Source organism: Microtus pennsylvanicus, chromosome 3 (genome assembly GCF_037038515.1).
Source record: "Microtus pennsylvanicus isolate mMicPen1 chromosome 3, mMicPen1.hap1, whole genome shotgun sequence".
Classification (NCBI taxonomy): domain Eukaryota; kingdom Metazoa; phylum Chordata; class Mammalia; order Rodentia; family Cricetidae; genus Microtus; species Microtus pennsylvanicus.
Window position 1 is genome coordinate 129,064,098 of NC_134581.1, and position 6,031 is coordinate 129,070,128.

The 6,031-nt window shown below is 43.9% G+C and overlaps 1 pseudogene; it reads left to right on the forward strand.

Moving 5' to 3' along the window:
* The first annotated feature begins 1,307 nt into the window (after positions 1–1,307).
* LOC142847334 (methionine adenosyltransferase 2 subunit beta pseudogene) lies at positions 1,308–2,769 on the forward strand (annotated as a pseudogene).
* The last annotated feature ends 3,262 nt before the right edge of the window (positions 2,770–6,031 follow it).

Genomic DNA, 6,031 nt, shown 5'->3' on the forward strand with positions numbered 1-6,031 from the left:
GGAGTCCAAAGTAGGAATCCCAGAGCTGACCAAATGCTCAGTGATCCAGATAGATGCCTTGTATTTTCCTCTGCTGTTGACAGTGAGATCCACCTGCCTCTGCCTCCTGAGTGTGGGGATTAAAGGTGTGTGCCACTACCACTATGCCTGGCCTTTAAAATTGTTTTTAATATAGATTTTAAAAATCAAACTCAGGTCCCCCAGTCCCCACCGCAAATACTTCTTTCTTTCTTTCTTTTTTCTTTCTTTTTCTTTTCTTTTTTTTTTTTTGATTTTCGAGACAGGATTTCTCTGTAGCTTTTTTGGTTCCTATCCTGGAACCAGCTCTTGTAGACCAGGCTGGCCTCGAACTCACAGAGATCCGCCTGCCTCTGCCTCCCGAGTGCTGGGATTAAAGGCGTGCGCCACCACCGTCCGGCTCACCGCAAGCACTTTTCCCACTAAGCCATTTCCCCAGCATCTTGCCAGTCCACCCGCATTCGTGAATCGAAACTTTTGCTTCTGAAATCCTCTAACCCATGGGGTTTGTTGTGGCAGCCCTAGGCAGCTGCCACACACTCTCTCCATTACACCCACATTCTCACTTTTGAAAGGTTCGGAGGTCAACAGAGCACTCTTGCTAGGAAGCACAGCTGACCTGAGCTCTGGTTCACGCAGCCTTCCTGCGGGGTTCGGAGTCTTCCACTTTGAGCTTTGGTAGCTGAAAGTCTGGCAGGCAGGGGAGGAAACATAACAATTGGTTGGATGATCCAAGGCGTGAGCCGGTTTCACTGCTGGGACTGACAGAAGGTGAAACACCACCACTGAGCCTGGTGTGCGCTTTAGTTTTGACAGCAACTCTCAGACGCGCCAAGGAATACAGATTGCCATGACATTTTTTGGAAGGCAGTGCGGCAACCTCAAAGGGTTAACCTTAGGAAAGTGTTATTTCTTAAGGTCGAAGTGGTTGACTACAACATTGTCACTCTATCCAAGCGTTATATCAAAAGTCTATTCTTAAGGTGCTTGAGAGATGAATGGTTCAGTGGTTAGGACCACTAGCCGCTCTTCCAGGGAACCTGGGTTTAGTTCCCAGCACCCCACATGGTAGCTCACCCGACTCCAGCTCCAGGAGATTCAAACACGCTCCTCTGACCGCTTGCGGGTACTAGGCACGCATGTGTTATACATACTTTCAGGTAGGTTAAAGCATATATAATAAAAATAAATAAATGCCAATTTTGAAATTAGCCTATGGAGAGATAAAGGCATTAGAATAGAATGTAGTTCCTAAGGGGGAGGAGAGCAACGGTGCAAAGGCAGATGGCATGGTGGGCGGGGAGAAAGAGCTCTCTGCCCATTTCGTTCCCCGGAGCTCCCGGCAGGTGGAGGAGGAAGTAAACATCCCTACCGGGCGGGTTCTACTTACAAGCGCCACAGGGCTTCTTGGCAGAGTAGTTTATGAAGAATTTCAACACAGCAACTGGCACACTGTTGACTGTGGCTTTCGAAGAGCAAGACCAAAATTTGAACAGGTGAACCTGTTGGATTCTGAAGCAGTTCATCACCTCATTCGTGATTTTCAGCTGCTCTTGGAGCAGTTCTCATCTACATTAGCTCAGATTGTTTGATGGCACAAATCCCCCTTACACAGAAGAAGATAGACCAAATCCCTTGAATCGTCTCTATGCCAAACAAAATTAGATGGAGAAAAAGCAGTCCTGGAGAAAAATTTCGGGGCTGCTGTTTTGAGAATTCCTGTTCTGTATGGGGAAGATGAGAAGCTGGAAGAAAGCGCTGTGACTGTTAGGTTCGACAAGGTACAGTTCAGCAACAAGTCAGCCAACCTGGACCACTGGCAGCAGAGGTTCCCCACACACCTGAAGGATGTAGCCAGTGTGTCCCGGCAGCTGGCAGAGAAGAGGATGCTGGTTCCATCCATTTAGGGAACCTTTCACTGTTCTGGCAATGAGCAGATGACCAACTACGAAATGGTACGTGCGATTGCAGATGCCTTCAACCTCCCGAGCAATCACTTAAGACCTATTACTGACAGCCCCGTCATAGGAGCACAACGCCCCAAAAATGCTCAGCTCCACTGCTCCAAATTGGAGACTTTGGGCATTGGCCAGCGGACGCCATTTCGAATTGGAATCAAAGACTCGCCCTGGCCTTTCCTGGTCGACAAAAGATGGAGACAGACTGTCTTTCACTAGTTTATGTGCTGGGTATTTTTTAAATGAAAAGTCTAGTATGTGGCACTTTTCAAGAATAAAGGAAATAGTTTTGTATGAGTACTCCTTAATTGTGACTCATGATCCTTCAGGTAAATGGTGCTGTTGCTCTAGGAGAACGTTGGAGAGACTGAGGGCAGCCATGCCTTGTTTGCAGTCATGACTTTGAGTTGATCGTTTCGTTCTGGTTCACCTTCCTCTTCAAGAAATATAAATTATGATTCTTAATGTCCGAGAGCTGGGATGAAACAGACTGTTAGACTCTGGACGAAACGCATTATCCATTCCTGTAGCTCCGTTTTTGTTTTGTTTGTGGACCTTTGTATATTGATAGTTTCAGCGCGTGTAGGATCCTGTGAAAATCATCGCTGCTCATTGTTTGCTTTGCTTGAGCCCAGATCAAAATGCTTGAAGAAAAGGAAACTTTATTTTTGCAACTTTAAGTATGGTTTTTACGCTTGATTCTTAATGTGTTGTGTATATCAGAACTGTATAGCCTGACACCTCACTTGCATAGCACCGTGTGGCAGACACTTGAGAGGGTGCATGTGTGTGTATTTTTAATATAAATACATATCTGTCTCTTTCACTTTGTCACCAAGTGATATAATAATGAGCCTTGTTTGTCTTTTGATCACTTATGAATAACAATAAATACTGCTGGTATGAAAAAAAGAATATAATGTAGTTCTTTATAAAAGGGTATATTACTGTATTACAGATAAAAGAGTATGGTTATAGCACTGTAGATAGGCATGGAGCAGAACTCCAGTAGAAACAACCCCAACACTGAGTAATTATGGACTATTGCCAAAAAATATTAAACTACGTCTGAATCGGTCTATTTGGAAGATGACTGTGATGTTACATCAGAAAAAGGCACAGATTATCACCTTTATAAAGACCCTGAGGCTGGGGGCCCAGCTCGGAGGCAGAGAGCAAGTTTAACACGAGTGAGGTCTGGGGCTCAGTCCTCAGCCGGAAGGAACAAATAAGTAAACAAAGAAACAGAGTGAGTCTAATTTAATTAAAAAGAGGAAAATCCAGCCGAGCGGTGACGTCATGCCTTTTATCCCAGCACTGGAGGAGGAGAGGCAGGCGGACCTCTGTGAGTTCAAGGTCAGCCTGGTCTGCAAGAACTAGTTCCAGGACAACTAGGGCTGTCACACAGAGAAATCCTGTCTCTAAAAAAAAAAAAAAAAAAAAAAAGCCGGGCGGTGGTGGTGCACACCTTTAATCCCAGCACTCGGGAGGCAGAGGCAGGTGGATCTCTGTGAGTTCGAGGCCAGCCTGGTCTACAAGAGCTAGTTCCAGGACAGGAACCAAAATGTTACGGAGAAACCCTGTTTCGAAAAACAAAAGAGTTCTTTGGTAGAGTTTTTGGGGTCGCTTATGTATACTATCATATCATCTGCAAATAACGAAAGCTTAACTTCTTCCTTTCCAATACGAATCCCCTTGATCCCCTTATGTTGTCTTATTGCTATTACTAGAACTTCAAGCACTATATTGAAGAGGTATGGAGAGAGTGGACATCCTTGTCGTGTTCCTGATTTTAGTGGGATGGCTTTGAGTTTTTCTCCGTTTAATTTAATGTTAGCTGTCGGCTTGCTGTAAATAGCTTTTCTGAGAACTCAAGAACAATGCCAATGGGTTTTTGATCCTACTGCACGTACTGGCTTTGGGAGAGCCTAGGCAGTTTGGATGCTCACCTTACTAGACCTGGATGGAGGTGGGTGGTCCTTGGACTTCCCACACGTCAGGGAACCCTGATTGCTCTTCGAGCTGATGAGGGAGGGGGACTTGATCGGGGGAGGGGGAGGGAAATAAGAGGCGGTGGCGGGGAGGAGGCAGAAATCTTTAATAAATAAATAAATTAATTAAAAAAATAAAAATATATAAAGGATAAAAAAAGAAAAACAAGAGAGAGAGGAAGAAAAAGGACAAGAAGAAGAAGAAAATCGTTTTTGTGTATTTATGAATCATTGCAGAAAAGGAGAGAAAAGTAAATAGCAACAAACATTTGTTAATCCAAGAGGTGGGCAATAGAGGAGATTACAAAGTTAAAACATCTCTGTCCTCTTTGTCTCTATCACACGGTTAATCCAAGAGGTGGGCAATAGAGGAGATTACAAAGTTAAAACATCTCTGTCCTCTTTGTCTCTATCACACGGTTAATCCAAGAGGTGGGCAATAGAGGAGATTACAAAGTTAAAACATCTCTGTCCTCTTTGTCTCTATCACACGGTTAATCCAAGAGGTGGGCAATAGAGGAGATTACAAAGTTAAAACATCTCTGTCCTCTTTATCTCTATCACACGGTTAATCCAAGAGGTGGGCAATAGAGGAGATTACAAAGTTAAAACATCTCTGTCCTCTTTATCTCTATCACACGGTTAATCCAAGAGGTGGGCAATAGAGGAGATTACAAAGTTAAAACATCTCTGTCCTCTTTGTCTCTATCACACGGTTAATCCAAGAGGTGGGCAATAGAGGAGATTACAAAGTTAAAACATCTCTGTCCTCTTTGTCTCTATCACACGGTTAATCCAAGAGGTGGGCAAGAGAGGAGATTACAAAGTTAAAACATCTCTGTCCTCTTTGTCTCTATCACACGGTTAATCCAAGAGGTGGGCAATAGAGGAGATTACAAAGTTAAAACATCTCTGTCCTCTTTATCTCTATCACACGGTTAATCCAAGAGGTGGGCAATAGAGGAGATTACAAAGTTAAAACATCTCTGTCCTCTTTGTCTCTATCACACGGTTAATCCAAGAGGTGGGCAATAGAGGAGATTACAAAGTTAAAACATCTCTGTCCTCTTTATCTCTATCACACGGTTAATCCAAGAGGTGGGCAATAGAGGAGATTACAAAGTTAAAACATCTCTGTCCTCTTTGTCTCTATCACACGGTTAATCCAAGAGGTGGGCAATAGAGGAGATTACAAAGTTAAAACATCTCTGTCCTCTTTATCTCTATCACACGGTTAATCCAAGAGGTGGGCAATAGAGGAGATTACAAAGTTAAAACATCTCTGTCCTCTTTATCTCTATCACACGGTTTCTGGAGATTAGATTAAGGTTTGGTGATTTAGTGTGGCTTGCCAGGAAAGAGGTCAAACGACTTACTGAGAGCTAGCCCTCACTGTACTAACCTAAGACCCAAAGATGGGAACTAAGAGGGACAGGAGAATGGAAAGAAGCTGCTCACTCAAACATCCTGGGGATCAGAAACCTCAACATAAAATGTCAGGATTGCCTATGGAGATGATGGGTGTTCTAAACCATCTCCAACAAGATTGTAGAGAATGTGACTGAGTTTTACAAAAGAATGATCTGAGCACTCCCCTCTGCCCTAGACCTGAACAATGTTCCTCAGGAAGCCTCCTTAAAATTTCATTTACAAAGGACTGTCTTTAGGATAAAGTAAGCCAGCTTGCAATCTCACGCCCTCCTCCCCCCACTTTTAAGTTTAGGTGTAAATTACATTCTCTGAGCAATGTGGTTTAGGGATTGTAAAATCACCCAAGGGCATAGTTTTCTAAATGTCCCACTTAAATCTAAAGCAGGTAAGCTACCTGACTTTCTCCACTGATTCCTCCGAGCCTTCTGCCTTCTAGTCAAGGAAGGGACTTTACCTTACTGAGGTTCCCAAGCTGGGAACTCCTCCCGCTGCTGGCAGCGCGTAGTGCCGACTGTATCTCGTCGCTGCCATAACTCCATCTTAACTTATTCTTTACAAAACAGTTTTAGATGCCATGACTGCTCACCTTCTCTGTTAAGGCTTCAAAGAACCTAGCACCTGCCTCTCCCAGAG